Source organism: Oncorhynchus gorbuscha, linkage group LG12 (assembly GCF_021184085.1).
Source record: "Oncorhynchus gorbuscha isolate QuinsamMale2020 ecotype Even-year linkage group LG12, OgorEven_v1.0, whole genome shotgun sequence".
Classification (NCBI taxonomy): Eukaryota; Metazoa; Chordata; class Actinopteri; order Salmoniformes; family Salmonidae; genus Oncorhynchus; species Oncorhynchus gorbuscha.
The window spans coordinates 58,925,979-58,942,613 of record NC_060184.1 but is presented as its reverse complement, the minus strand read 5'-3'; the positions used below and the strand labels follow the sequence as shown (position 1 = coordinate 58,942,613).

At 41.5% G+C, this 16,635-nt stretch overlaps 1 long non-coding RNA gene across 1 annotated transcript in view; it reads right to left on the bottom strand.

Moving 5' to 3' along the window:
* The window catches only part of LOC123990326, a 58,383-nt gene extending 42,580 nt beyond the window's left edge, over window positions 1-15,803 (bottom strand). Inside the window, exon 1 of the long non-coding RNA XR_006830625.1 lies at window positions 15,535-15,803. This is a non-coding gene — a long non-coding RNA (uncharacterized LOC123990326). The remainder of the gene's footprint in view (window positions 1-15,534) is intronic.
* Window positions 15,804-16,635: the final 832 nt, after the last annotated feature.

Below are 16,635 nucleotides of genomic sequence, written 5' to 3'. Positions count from 1 at the left end.
TCGACCCAAATAACTACCGTGGGATATGCATCAACAGCAACCTTGGGAAAAGCCTCTGCATTATAATTAACAGCAGACTCGTACATTTCCTCAGTGAAAACAATGTACTGAGCAAATTACCGTACGACAGACCAGGTATTCATCTTGCACATCCTAATTGACAAACAAACAAACCAAAACAATGGCAATGTCTTCTCATGCTTTGTTGATTTCATAAAAGCTTTGGACTCAATTTGGCATGAGGGTCTGCTATACAAATTGAGGGAAAGTGGTGTTGGGGGAAAAACATTCAACATGATTAAATCCATGTACACAAACAACAGGTGTGCAGTTAAATTGGCAAAATCTACACACATTTGTGACCCGATTCAGGAAACTAGGCATATGTCGCAAGTCACGACTTCACAGGAGAGCCGTTTGAAAGTTTAAAAAATATGTTTTCATCCAAATGCGTTTTTTTGGCAGAAATGCCTTCTCGAACATGTGAACGTTCATGTGCATTAATATCAAACTTGTATGCCATCTGTCAATACAAATATAATTGTTAAATTACAAGCCTAATTGGTTTAGCCACCGAACAAGGGAGCAACCTTCCAGCTTGCCATGATTGGCTGAGATAATGAGTGGCTGGACATGCCGAGAGATGAGTTTGGATTGGTCTGCCATATAGCACGTGTCTGTCTATTGGAGCTCGTCAGTATGTCTAGGTAATCGTTTCGAACGCGGCTTTAATTTGTTTTATTGCGTAGTAACACTGCAAAAACCTAATGTGAAGTTAAAGTGTACTGTTAGCTAGCTTATGTTAGCTGTCTGGCTGGCTCGCTAGCTAACGTTATGTGCATGCTCCTCACTTTCTGGAGGACCGAGTTTTGAAATCAGTGTAATTCGAGTATGATAGCTAAGGAGATGGTCAGTCTGGATTACATCTTCAAACAAGGGCAAACATGCATGGCATCCGACAGGATAGTCTAGCTAGCTACATTTCAAGATATTACACGTTTCTCATTTTGATTGAAAGTGGTTTCATTTCAAGTGTACTGTTAGCTAGCTAACGTTAGCTGGCTGGGTCGCTAGCTAACGTTATGTGCATGATCTTATTCTTCGTATATCAGACACATTTGCTTGACTAGTTATAGCCATAGAACTGGTTGGTTAGCTACCTGCAGATTCATACAGAGTAGTAACATCATGAGTTGTGATTATGGTCCATTGTTTAGCTAGTGAGCTAGCTAGCTAGCTACATGTCTTAACTAGAGACTCCATTATGCAAGTATCCATTTCAATAGAATGTCAATGGAACTGTTCATAGACGTACTAGCTGGTAAATTCGCTCTGGCAGTCTACTCGGATTTCAGACCACGAGTAAGATAGTGTAGTTATCTACATTTTCAGATATTACGTGTTTCTAATTTTGACTAAATATTTTCATTTCAAGTTAAAGTATACTGTTATCTAGCTAGCTAACGTTAGATGGCTGGCTTGCTAACTAACGTTACATCATGTGTTGGGATTCATTGTTTACCTAACTAGCTACATTTGAAGTCAGAGGTTTACACCTTAGCCAAATACATTTAAACCCATTTTGTTCACATTTAATCCTAGTAAAAATTCCCTGTCGTAGGTCAGTTAGGATTCCCACTTTATTTTAAGAATGTGAAATTATTTATTTCAGCTTTAATTTCTTTCATCACATTCCCAGTGGGTCAGAGGTTTACATACACTCAATTAGTATTTGGTAACATTGCCTTTAAATTGTTTTACTTGGGTCGGGTAGCCTTCATCAAGCTTCATCAAGCACCCAATAAGTTGGGTGAATTTTGGCCCATTCCTCAAATCAAAAATCAAATCCAAATCAAATCAAATCTACTCCTGACAGAGCTGGTGTAACTGAGTAAGGTTTGTAGGTCTCCTTGCTTGCACACACTTTTTCAGTTCTGCCCACAAATTCTCTATAGGATTGAGGTCAGGGCCTCTCCAATACCTTGACTTTGTTGGAAGTATGCTTGGGGGTCATTGTCCATTTGGAAGACCCATTTGTGACCGAACTTCCTGACTGATGTCTTGAGATGTTGCTTCAATATATCCACATAATTTTCCATCCTCTTGTGAAATGCACCAGTCCTTCCTGCAGCAAAGCACACCCACAACATGATGCTGCCATCCCCGTGCTTCACAGTTGGGATGGTGTTCTTTGGCTTGCAAGCCTCCCCCTTTTTCCTCCAAACATAACAATGGTCATTATGGCCAAACAGTTATATTTTTGTTTCATCAGACCAGAGGACATATCTCCAAAAAGTACGATCTTTGTCCCCGTGTGCGGTTGCAAACTGTAGTCTAGCTTTTTTTCTGGAGGTTTTAGAGCAGTGGCATTTGGAGATTGCTCCCAAGGATGAACAAGACTTGTGGAGGTCTACAAAACATTTTCTGAGGCTGGTTTCTTCTGATTTTCTTTTGATGTCAAGCGAAGAGGCACTGAGTTTGAGGGTAGGTCTTGAAATACATCCACAGTTACACCTCCAATTGACTCAAATTATGTCAATTAGCCTATCAGAAGCTTCTAAAGCCATGACATCATTTTCTAGAATTTTCCAAGCTGTTTAAAGGCACAGTCAACATAGTGTATGCAAACTTCTGACCCACTGGAATTGTGACACAGTGAATTATAAGTGAAATAATATGTCTGTAAACAATTGCTGGAAGATTACTTGTGTCATTCACAAAGTGGATGTCCTAACCAACTTGCCAAAACTATATTTTTTTTTAACAAGAAATTTGTGGAGTGGTTGAACACACTAAACAAACAACAACATCAACAGTTATTTATCCGAAATGAAGATATATGGATAAAACAATTCTCCAATCTTTTTGACTTTATAACAAAGAACAAACTGTAAAAACATATAAACAGAACAGAATTATACACGCAACATGTAAAGTGTTAGTGAGCATTTCTTCATTGCCAAGATAATCCATCCAGCTGACAGGTGTGACACATTAAGAAGCTGATTTTAAAAAATGATAATTACACAGGTGCACCTTGTGCTGGGGACAATAAAAGGTCACTTTAAAATGTGCAGTTTAGTCACACGTCTCAAGTTTTGAGGAAGCGTGCAATTGGCATGCAGGAAGGTCCACCAGAGACGCTTGAATTTTTTTGGCCAACAAATTCTTATTTACAATGATGGCCTACCGGGGAACAGTGGATCAACTGCCTTGTTCAGGGGCAAAACTACCGATTTTTACCTTGTCAGTTCAGGTATTCGATCCAGCAACCCTTCGGTTACTAGCCCAACACTCTAACCTCTAGGCTAGCTGCCACCCATGTTGCCAGATAATTGAATGTTCCATTCTCTACCATAAACTTCCTCGAACGTTGTTTTAGAGAATTTGGCATTACGTCCAACCGTCCTCACAACCACAGAACACATGTAATCAGTCAAGCCCAGGACCTCCACATCTGGCTTCTTCATCTGCGGGTTCATCTGAGGGGTGGTGGGGGGAAAAAAGCCCTTTTGTGGGAAAACTCATTCTGATTGGCATGGCCTGGTTGACAAGTGGGTGGGCCTATGCCCTCCAAGAGCCACCGATGGCTGCACCCCTACCCAGTCATGTGAAATCCATAGACTAGGGCTTAATGAATTGATTTCAATTGAATGATTTCCTTATATGAACTGTAACTCAGTAAAATCTTTGAAATTGTTGCATGTTGCGTTTATATTTTTCTCTGTATACATGATCAATTACAAATCTTTGAATCAGCTATTAAAGACTATCAGAACACACTAGATTATCCAATTACATTGAATGATCTACAGGACAAAATACAAACCCTCCAACCCAAATAGGCCTGTGGTGTTGATGGTATCCTTAATGAAATGATAAAATATACAGACCACAAATTACAATTGGCTTTACTTAAATTATTTATCACCATCCTCAGCTCTGGCAACTTCCCCAATATTTGGAACAAAGGACTGATAACCCCAATCCACAAAAGTGGAAACAAATTCGACCCAAATAACTACCGTGGGATATGCATCAACAGCAACCTTGGGAAAAGCCTCTGCATTATAATTAACAGCAGACTCGTACATTTCCTCAGTGAAAACAATGTACTGAGCAAATTACCGTACGACAGACCAGGTATTCATCTTGCACATCCTAATTGACAAACAAACAAACCAAAACAATGGCAATGTCTTCTCATGCTTTGTTGATTTCATAAAAGCTTTGGACTCAATTTGGCATGAGGGTCTGCTATACAAATTGAGGGAAAGTGGTGTTGGGGGAAAAACATTCAACATGATTAAATCCATGTACACAAACAACAGGTGTGCAGTTAAATTGGCAAAATCTACACACATTTGTGACCCGATTCAGGAAACTAGGCATATGTCGCAAGTCACGACTTCACAGGAGAGCCGTTTGAAAGTTTAAAAAATATGTTTTCATCCAAATGCGTTTTTTTGGCAGAAATGCCTTCTCGAACATGTGAACGTTCATGTGCATTAATATCAAACTTGTATGCCATCTGTCAATACAAATATAATTGTTAAATTACAAGCCTAATTGGTTTAGCCACCGAACAAGGGAGCAACCTTCCAGCTTGCCATGATTGGCTGAGATAATGAGTGGCTGGACATGCCGAGAGATGAGTTTGGATTGGTCTGCCATATAGCACGTGTCTGTCTATTGGAGCTCGTCAGTATGTCTAGGTAATCGTTTCGAACGCCGCTTTAATTTGTTTTATTGCGTAGTAACACTGCAAAAACCTAATGTGAAGTTAAAGTGTACTGTTAGCTAGCTTATGTTAGCTGTCTGGCTGGCTCGCTAGCTAACGTTATGTGCATGCTCCTCACTTTCTGGAGGACCGAGTTTTGAAATCAGTGTAATTCGAGTATGATAGCTAAGGAGATGGTCAGTCTGGATTACATCTTCAAACAAGGGCAAACATGCATGGCATCCGACAGGATAGTCTAGCTAGCTACATTTCAAGATATTACACGTTTCTCATTTTGATTGAAAGTGGTTTCATTTCAAGTGTACTGTTAGCTAGCTAACGTTAGCTGGCTGGGTCGCTAGCTAACGTTATGTGCATGATCTTATTCTTCGTATATCAGACACATTTGCTTGACTAGTTATAGCCATAGAACTGGTTGGTTAGCTACCTGCAGATTCATACAGAGTAGTAACATCATGAGTTGTGATTATGGTCCATTGTTTAGCTAGTGAGCTAGCTAGCTAGCTACATGTCTTAACTAGAGACTCCATTATGCAAGTATCCATTTCAATATAATGTCAATGGAACTGTTCATAGACGTACTAGCTGGTAAATTCGCTCTGGCAGTCTACTCGGATTTCAGACCACGAGTAAGATAGTGTAGTTATCTACATTTTCAGATATTACGTGTTTCTAATTTTGACTAAATATTTTCATTTCAAGTTAAAGTATACTGTTATCTAGCTAGCTAACGTTAGATGGCTGGCTTGCTAACTAACGTTACATCATGTGTTGGGATTCATTGTTTACCTAACTAGCTACATTTGAAGTCAGAGGTTTACACCTTAGCCAAATACATTTAAACCCATTTTGTTCACATTTAATCCTAGTAAAAATTCCCTGTCGTAGGTCAGTTAGGATTCCCACTTTATTTTAAGAATGTGAAATTATTTATTTCAGCTTTAATTTCTTTCATCACATTCCCAGTGGGTCAGAGGTTTACATACACTCAATTAGTATTTGGTAACATTGCCTTTAAATTGTTTTACTTGGGTCGGGTAGCCTTCATCAAGCTTCATCAAGCACCCAATAAGTTGGGTGAATTTTGGCCCATTCCTCAAATCAAAAATCAAATCCAAATCAAATCAAATCTACTCCTGACAGAGCTGGTGTAACTGAGTAAGGTTTGTAGGTCTCCTTGCTTGCACACACTTTTTCAGTTCTGCCCACAAATTCTCTATAGGATTGAGGTCAGGGCCTCTCCAATACCTTGACTTTGTTGGAAGTATGCTTGGGGGTCATTGTCCATTTGGAAGACCCATTTGTGACCGAACTTCCTGACTGATGTCTTGAGATGTTGCTTCAATATATCCACATAATTTTCCATCCTCTTGTGAAATGCACCAGTCCTTCCTGCAGCAAAGCACCCCCACAACATGATGCTGCCATCCCCGTGCTTCATGGTTGGGATGGTGTTCTTTGGCTTGCAAGCCTCCCCCTTTTTCCTCCAAACATAACAATGGTCATTATGGCCAAACAGTTCTATTTTTGTTTCATCAGACCAGAGGACATATCTCCAAAAAGTACGATCTTTGTCCCCGTGTGCGGTTGCAAACTGTAGTCTAGCTTTTTTTCTGGAGGTTTTAGAGCAGTGGCATTTGGAGATTGCTCCCAAGGATGAACAAGACTTGTGGAGGTCTACAAAACATTTTCTGAGGCTGGTTTCTTCTGATTTTCTTTTGATGTCAAGCGAAGAGGCACTGAGTTTGAAGGTAGGTCTTGAAATACATCCACAGTTACACCTCCAATTGACTCAAATTATGTCAATTAGCCTATCAGAAGCTTCTAAAGCCATGACATCATTTTCTAGAATTTTCCAAGCTGTTTAAAGGCACAGTCAACATAGTGTATGCAAACTTCTGACCCACTGGAATTGTGACACAGTGAATTATAAGTGAAATAATATGTCTGTAAACAATTGTTGGAAGATTACTTGTGTCATGCACAAAGTAGATGTCCTAACCGACTTGCCAAAACTATAGTTTGCTTTAACAAGAAATTTGTGGAGTGGTTGAACAACAAGTTTTAATGACTACAACCTAAGTGTATGTAAACTTCAGACTTCAACTGTATCTAGCTACATTTCTTAAGAGAAGACTCTCTTCTTAGTGTGCCAGAGCACAGAATAACTGGTCAAATTTGAACGCTCAACACCCGTTGAATATGTCCAGTGTCAGTATAGTCGGCAACACAGCGTAATTCAATTGTTGCCAGCAGCACAGTTGCAATCACCAACACTCTAAATAACATGAAAACAGCCTAACCAGCTCTGCTAGTGTGAGTACAATTGTCAGAGGGGGTGTTCTCTCATTATGTGTCTGTAAGTAGCTAGCCAATGTTAGCCAGTTAGCTAGGGTGCTTGACTGTCGTTGTGAGGTCAGAGCTTTTGGGTCAACGCTACTTATTGGCCAGAGCCTGCAGTGTGCGCACTTAACGTGAAACGCTCTGCATTTACGAACGGACAATCTGACAGCACAGTTGCAGTCACTAACACTCTGGATAACATAACAGCCTAACCAGCTCTGCTAGGGCAAGTAATGTTCTGTGATCTGTTCTCTGTGACCGCAGTATGTAAGACATCCCGTGGTTTTACTATCTGCAGGAAGTCAGCTGTATGGAAACCTGCAGGAAGGAGAACATTATATTGTGAACTGCGACAAAACGCAGATATACTGTTGAGCCCTCGTGCTATCAACCTCGGACTATCTTAATCTGTACTGACAAACCAATCGGCTTTTCTGTTCTGTCGTTGTTTCCACACATCTGCTAACTGCCACATAGACAAAAGAGGTTGTACTTCTTCTATAAAAGCTGAGACCCAACTATGTTTGTTGGGCTCTTAACTCTGCACTGTTGAGTGGAGTGTTAACCCGCTCCATTTTTGCAAATCTTATCATAAAGTTGCTGTTTGAAGAACTCTACAGGCTCTGGTTAGAATTTCCACCACAGTCCGCTCACCAACCAAGAATTCACAAAATGTGACAAACACCAAATTGAAACTCTGCATTCATAATTCTGCAAAAACATCCTCTGTGCACAATGTACAACAAAGCAAATATGAGCATTCACAGACAAGCTAGCCGGAGTGTTTATGGACATATTCAATCTCTCCCTATCCCAGTCTGCTGTCCCCATTTGGTTCAATATGTCCACCATTGTTCCTGTTCCCGAGAAAGAAAAGGTAACTGAACTAAGTAATTCTTGCCCCAAAGCACTCACTTCTGTCATCGTTAAGTGCTTTGAGAGGCTAATTAAGGATCATCTCACGTTCACCTTACCTGACACCATAGACCCACTTCACTTCACTTGCACAACGCCCCAATAGATCCACAGACGATGCACTGCAACGCACAATGCCCTATCCCATCTGGCCAAGAGGAAAACCTATGTAAGAATGCAGTTCATTTACAACAGCTCAGTTTTCAACACCATAGTAACCTCCAAGATCATCATTAAGCTCGGGGCCAGTGACCACACATGCTTCCAACTCAATCATCAAGTCTGCAGAAGACACAATACTAGTAGACCTGATTACCAACAATGATGTGACAGCCTACAGGAAGGAGGTGAGTGTCCTCATGGAGTGGTGCCAGGAAAATAAGGAGCTGATTGCAGACTTCAGGAGACAGCAGAGGGAGAATTCACAATGACGGGGCCATATTGGAGAAGGTAAAAAGCTCCTCGTTGTACACATCATTGACAATCTGATATGGTCCACCCAGAAAGACAGTTTGGTGAAGAAGGAAGCCTCAGGAGGCTGAAGAAATTTGGCTTGGCCTCTAAGACCCACAAACTTTGAGAGATGCACCATTGACAGACTCCTGTCGGGCTGTATCTCCCCCTGGTACAGCAACTGCATCACCCGCAAACGCAGGGCTCTCCAGAGGCTAGTGCCCTCTGCCCAATGCATTACCGGAGGCACAGTGCCTTCCCTCCAGGACACCTACAGCACCCGATGTCACAGGAAGGCCAAAAAGGTCATCAAGGACATCAACCACCCTGCTATCATCCAGAAGGTGAGGTCAGTACAGGTGCATCAAAGCTGGGACCGAGAGACTGAAAACAGCTTCTATCTATCACTGGCTGGCCTCCTCCCAGTACACTGCCCTGAACTTTGTCACTGTCACTAGTCGGCTACCACCCTGTTACTCAACCCTGCACCTTAGAGGCTGCTGACCTATTTACATAGACATGGAATCACTGGTCACTTTAATAATGGAAACTGGTCACTTTAGTAATGTTTACATACTGTTTTACTCATTTAATATGTATATACTGTATTCTAGTTAATGCCATCCTATTCAACTATTGCTGTACATATAATATTCAAGGGTATTTCTGTATTTTAATTATTTTCTATTTTATAAAATAATAGTGAAGACATCAACACCATGAACCCCCCCACCCCCAAAAAAGTGTTAAACAAATCCAAGTATATTTAATGTTTTAGATTCTTCAAAGTAGCCACCATTTGCCTTGATGACTACTTTGCACACTCTTGGCATTCTCTCAACCACCTTCATGAGGAATGCTTTTCCCACAGACCTGAAGGAGTCCCCACATATGCTGAGCACTTGTTGGCTGCTTTTCCTTCACTCTGCAGTCCAACTCATCCCAAACATCTCAATTGGGTTGAGGTTGGGTGATTGTGGAGGCCAGGTCATCTGACGCAGCGCTCCATCACTCTCCTTCTTGGTCAAATAGCCCTTACACAGCCTGGAGGTGTTGTGGGTCATTGTCCTGTTCAAATAGTATAGTCCCACTAAACGCAAACCAGATGGGATGGCTTATCGCTGCAGAATGCTGTGGTAGCCATAATGGTTGTGTACCTTGAATTTTAAATAAATCAATGACAGTGTCACTAGCAAAGCACACACATATCATCACACCTCTTCCTCCATGCTGTACGGTGGGATGCAGAGATCATCCGTTCACCTACTCTGCATCTCACAAAGACACGGCGGTTGGAACCAAAAATCTCAAATTTGGACCAAAGGACAGATTTCCACTGACATAATGTCCATCGTTTATGTTTCTTGCCCCAAGCAAGTCTCTTCTTCTTATTAGTGTCCTTTAGTTGTGGTTTACAGCAATTCAACCATGAAGGACTGATTCATGCAGTGTCCTCTGAACAGTTGATGTTGAGATGTGTCTGTTACTTGAACTCTGTGAAGCATTTATTTTGGCTGCAATTTCTGAGGCTGGTAACTAATGAACTTATCCTCTGCAGCAGAGGTAACTCTGGGTCTTCCTTTCCTGTGGCAGTCCTCACGAGAGCCAGTTTCATCATAGTCCTTGATGGTTTTTGCAACTGCACTTGAAGAACCTTGAAAAGTTCTTGACATTTTCAATATTGACTGACCTTCATGTCTTAAGGTAATGATTTTTCTTTGCATATTTGAGCTGTTCTTGCCATAATATGGACGTGATCATTTACCAAATAGGGCTACCTTGTCACAACACAACTGATTAGCTCAAACAATAAGAAGGAAATCAATTTCACAAATTAACAAGGCACACCTGTTAATTCAAATGCATTCCAGGTGACTACCTTGTGAAGCTGGTTGAGAGAATGCCAAGAGCTTGCAAAATTGTCATCAAGGCAAAGGGTGGCTACTTTGAAGATTCTCAAATACAAAATATATTTTGATTTGTTTCACACTTTTTGGTTATTACATGAATCTATGCACAACCACCTAAAAGGAAGCGATTCCGAAACCTTACATAACAAAGCCATCACCTACAGAGAGATTAACCTAGAGAAGAGTCCTAGAGCTAGTCCTGGGGCTCTGCTCACAAACACAAACATACCTCACAGAGCCCCAGGACAGCAACACAATTAGACCCAACCAAATCATGAGAAAACAAAAAGATAATTACTTCACACAAGAAAACAGAGCTAACTGGAATGCTAGTTTGCCCTAAACAGAGAGTACACAGTGGCAGAATTCCAGACCACTGTGACTGACAAAATTAAGGAAAGTTCTGACTACGTACAGACTGATTGAACATAGCCTTGCTATTGAGAGAGGCCACCGTTGGCAGACCTGGCTTTTAAGAGGCCTTTCAAGAGGGCGGCAGCGTAGCCTAGTGGTTAGAGCGTTGGACTAGTAACCGGAAGGTTGCGAGTTCAAACCCCCGAGCTGACAAGGTACAAATCTGTCGTTCTACCCCTGAAAAGGCAGTTAACCCACTGTTCCCAGGCCATCATTGAAAATAAGAATATGTTCTTAACTGACTTGCCTGGTTAAATAAAGGTAAAATAAAAAAATAAAATAAAAAAAGAGAAGACAGGCTATGGCACACTGCCCACAAAATTGAGCTGAACTTCCTGACCTCCTGCCAAATGTATGACCATATTAGAGACACATATTTCCCTCAGATTACAAAGACCCACAAAGAAATTGAAAACAAATCCAATTTTTATAAACTCCCATATCTATTGGGTGAAATACCACAGTGTGCCATCACAGCAGCAAGATGTGTGACCTGTTAAAACAGGAAAAGTGCAACTAGTGAAGAACAAACACTATTGTAAATACAAGCCATATTTACTATTTGCACATCGTTCCAACACTGTACATAGCCATAATATAACATTTGAAAACTTTGAAACTTTTGTGAGTGTAATGTTTACTGTTCATTTTTGATTGTTTACATGTATTTCACTTTTGTTTATCTATTTGACCTGCATTGGCAATGTAAACATATGTTTCCAATGCCAAAAAAGCCCTTTGAATTGAATTGATTTGAGAGAGAGAGAGAGAGAGAGAGAGAGAGAGAGAGAGAGAGAGAGAGAGAGAGAGAGAGAGAGAGAGAGAGAGAGAGAGAGAGAGAGAGAGAAAGTTGGCATACTGCCTCACTTCCCAAATTGTTTCCAGCAGCTTCGAAGAGGAAATACCATTCTGGGAGCAAGATCCTTTTGTCTGTGTAAAACATTATTGCCATTGTTTCTGTCTGAGGATTTTAAACTAAAACACCTGCCCGAAACAGAGGCCCAGGTTAGAGGAGACTGGAGGGTTTGATTTACTGTTGTATCTTTATTGGAGGTTTGCTTTCAAACCATGAATGCCAAAGCCAAAATGGACTTCAAGAAATGGCCCAGATTTGAACCTGTATGTGTGTGATTAGCGTTTCGCATAACTATTCATATTTGGAGGGAAACTGTTCATAGAAAAATAGCCAAATCACACCAAAACACCCTATTCACTATACAAAGCACTACCTTTGACCAGGGTCCATAGAGAATAGGCTGTCATTTGGGACACATATCTCGTTATTCTCTATGAATAGAATTTGCCTCTATCTCTCATCTTTCTGTATCTCTACCTACCTTGGCCACTTCATATTGCTCTTCACTCCCCTTCCATCTTTAATAAAGCTGTCTTCCATTCTAAGAGCTCTGAGACACTGGCTCTGTTGAAAAGCCCAAGATGTACTGTCGAATGCATATTTGTGGTAAAGAAGAATATAGAAATGTGTGAACATGTTTAAGCGTCCAAAGTATGCACGTCTGCATAGAGTGAAAGGAGTTCAGTCAACCTGACTGTTTTCACATTTAGTGTGCGTCCCAAATAGAGAGCCCTATTCCCATAGGGCTCTGGCCAAAAGGAATGGACTACGTAGGTAGAGTAGAGGGTGCCATTTGGGGCGCTGACATAGATACTTCCCATTCCAGTACCCAGACATAATGATCCGAAGACATGTATGAAATAACAGCATTAACTTTCACCTTAAAACCACATCACAGAATTGTTCAGTCTTGTCCTTACTGCAACTTGTTTTGTTCTTGGTAGTTGGTGTTGTATAATATGTTGTGTAATGGCTGCATCCTAAATGGCAACCCTGGTCAATTTGGGACATACCCTGGTCAATTTGGGACATACCCTGGTCAATTTGGGACATACCCTGGTCAATTTGGGACATACCCTGGTCAATTTGGGACATACCCTGGTCAATTTTAAAAATATATTTTTTAACCTTTATTTAACTAGGCAAGTCAGTTAAGAACTAATTCTTATTTTCAATGACGGCCTAGGAACTGTGGGTTAACTGCCTGTTCAGGGGCAGAACGACAGATTTGTACCTTGTCAGCTCGGGTAATTTGAACTTGCAACCTTCCGGTTACTAGTCCAATGCTCTAACCACTAGGCTACCCTGCCACCCCGTGGTGCACTACATAGGAAATAGGGTGCAATTTGGGACATAACTTAATATCTGTTTCATGTTGTTGAAGGCAACCAGAAGCATCAGATTGTCAAGTTGAGTGCCTCAATGCACCATAATGTGGAGGCGAGAGAACATCTTCCAGTGGACGAATTGAGAGGGAAAATACTGGCAGAAGAACCATCATCCTCTTCACTTTCCCAGCCAGACCGAACACGGTTGATATTGTCACTGAAGAAAAGATAGAGATTGATCAGGAAGAGGTGTCTCATTCAGAGGTGTCTTATTTAGGAACTGCATTAGACCCACAGAACCCAAATCTCATGAGAGGATGCATTTGGTCAAATCCACCCTATTAGGGCACTTCTTTGGACCAGAGCCCTACATCCTGTAGGGAATAGAGTGCCATTGTAGAGTCAGATACATCTCATCTACAACCGGATTTGTGCACAGTTGAACGAGCAGCTCACAGAGTTTATTGAGTACACTACACGTTTACAACATACCGTGTAACTATATCATCATAATCCTGGCCCTTTGTAATAAGATACCAGATTTAATTCTGACAGATGACTCATGACTCAGGGACTGAATACGACTATCGCCCAATATAGCCTCGGTGTCCTCTTGTTCACCCTCTTCCCTAGTAGGCATAATAGAGCCTATTCTTCACTGTCCCATTAAACACATCAGCTCTATTGAATACAAGCCATTTGAAAGCGGCAGTACCCTTGAGCATAGCAATTAACCTAGTAGAGCTGCATCTGAGATTCACTAATACATATATGAACACATAGTCCATGCCTACTGCCCCCTGCTAGATGGTGTGATAAGCCATTGAGTCCCACAATAATATCCCCATCGATCACAGGTGATCACCAAGACTGGAGTCCCAGGGATGGCTTGCAATGCTTTACCAAGAAGGGGAATTTAGAGGTTGAGAGGAGCATGGTTACTTTGCCTTGAGGCACTCATTTGTATCTATAAAGCTACAGCATTATCATTGAATCATATCTCTGAGGAAACCTAGGTAACGTAGGTTACATGGGAGAGGGGGGTAAAGGGGAGAGAGAGAGAGAGAGAGAGAGAGAGAGAGAGAGAGAGAGAGAGAGAGAGAGAGAGAGAGAGAGAGAGAGAGAGAGAGAGACGAGGTGTCAATAGGTCAATAGTAACCTCATCAGGAATATGACGGCAGTAACTCAATGCTAAGTTGGTGCGTGCGTATCTCTGCAGTGTCGTCATGTCATCATTGATTTAAGGCATGCTTGTCCTTGGATCTTGACATGAAGGTACTTCATTGTAAGTGCAGATCAATTGGCTAAGCTGACAAGGAGCAATACTTAAAGGTTTCTTGGTAGCCTTCATTTGTGTGTTAGACACCATAGATGCGTGACAAATAAAACACACGTCACTGAATGTATTCCGTTCATTTCACGGAAAAGCCTTTCCAAGAAAAGTACAAGTGTATCCCGACACCTTGCTATGAAGTCTCTAACGACAACAAAACATACATGTTGCGCCTGTCATGAAACTGGGATTTGAAGGAGAACGTGGAGCAATACCTCCAGTGCGCTGGATCTGCATCGATAGAATTTTCGGAAGTGGGATTGGCAATGTACGACACATCAATAACCCCTACCACTATAATGATGCGTTTTTAGAGTTTCCTGAAGTTCATATGCAATAATCAATCCGCAGGCGATGATTTCCAACTTGATTTTTATGACACAATTGTCTCCGCTAGCTTCCATAAAATCTTCATGTCCTTTCATGACAAGTATCGGCCGGACTGCCGGTGTGTTATTAGTTTATTGAGGTTGTTAATGATGATAGAAAATTGGAGCGTTTCCAACCACCATGGAAATTGCCTTCGGCTAAAAAATAGCAACCAAAGAGTTGAATGTCTTTTATAGCTTTGTTTTCGTAGTGCAATTCAGTAATACAATTAGGTTGTTATGGTTCTCACTGGGTGGAGTGTCACCCTTAAAGTTTGTCTCAAAGCAGTGATCCATGGCGAATAGCTAGAGTCGAGAAGATCGTTGCGACAGGTTTAAAATATCAATCAAACATTGGCCAAAAGGAAAAAGAAGATAAAAAATAATAGAGAACGGTGCAAACAGAAAATCTGCTGTTTCAAATGGTCCTCTTGATCATTTGCCAAACGAGAAAACTTGTTTGTTACTCGTCGTTTTTTCCCTGTTTCACTTTCACTGGTATCAACAGAATGTGCACACAATGCCTAATGCAAGTTCACGGACTACAAGTTGCCACTTGAGCCAAATATGGTTTTGTGCAATGATTGTTTTTATCACCTTGAAACAGAGGTTTGAATGCTCAATGCTGAAGTACAGTCCAGCGTCATTTGGGATAACGGCACCAACATTCTCCCACAGCTAGGGCATATCCAAATAAGTATTTTTGCCTATAGTACCATCTCAGAATTAGTCTATTACCACCTTAATTGTATTGAACTAAACTAAATGTATTTGATTTCATCCACTCATACACAAAACTAATTTAGCACAATATGCCCCTCCCTCTCTCTTATGCTGTTTTATTAATCACCTATGTATTTTATGTTTACTCACATTTTATGTTCCCCGTTGGTCATTTGCCATTCCACCGTAACTGAAATTGCCTTTGTAGTCTGAGAGCATTTCTGCATTTCCTAATGTTTCAAATCATCTCTCTTTTGTAGTCTGATGTGATTGGGTTATGGCTCTTCCGTAGTGTATGATAGAACACCTCTTTCTCAAGAGCCATAGTATTGCCATAGCCATCCATTTAAAAGCTTCACATTATTAAAAGCTGTTGACTGTATGGCAGACAGCAAGTCTACCTAAAGACTTAACTACAAAACGCACAACGTCTATGGTCTGCGGAGACTGTGATACCACAGACGACGGAGCGCTGTCTAATGTAAGACAATGGCGGTTTTCACTCATATCGTGTCAATGCCTCCCTGTAGAACTTCTCACTGGTACAGCACACATGCACATATAATTCTCTGGGGAGATCACTTCTAAATTCTATTGTGTAAAGAGCCTCAAGTCAATGCTTTTCTGAAAAGTGCAGCCATTGATCAAAATATGTAGCTGTCCAACTCTAATACTGTTAAATACAACAGTTCAGGGTACGCTTATTTTTTTGCTTGTTGTTATAAAAGTACCATCCCTGAAATGTTCTTCTTTCGTTCGTTGAGATATATTTTTCGGTCATGTCCTCCTGGTAAAGTGGGCTACCAGCTGAGGCTGTGTGAACCCGGAGCAAGGATCCATCTGGATGCCCAAACGGGACGTAGGAGGAGGGGAGAGTCATAGAGGGAGGTGTGAAGAAGGGACCAGAGTTGGCCACTGACACAGCCTTCCTAAAAGTCAGTCAGTCAGTGCCATAATAAGAACAGATTGTGGTAGGAGGGATGGAAGGATGGAGGGATGGAGGGATGGAGGGATGGAGGGATGGAGGGATGGAGGGATGGAGGGTTAGAGGGATGGAGGGATGGAGGGATGGAGGGTTAGAGGGATGGAGGGATGGAGGGATGGAGGGATGGAGGGATGGAGGGTTAGAGGGATGGAGGGATGGAGGGATGGAGGGATGGAGGGATGGAGGGATGGAGGGTTAGAGGGATGGAGGGATGGAGGGATGGAGGGATGGAGGGATGGAGGGTTAGAGGGATGGAGGGATGGAGG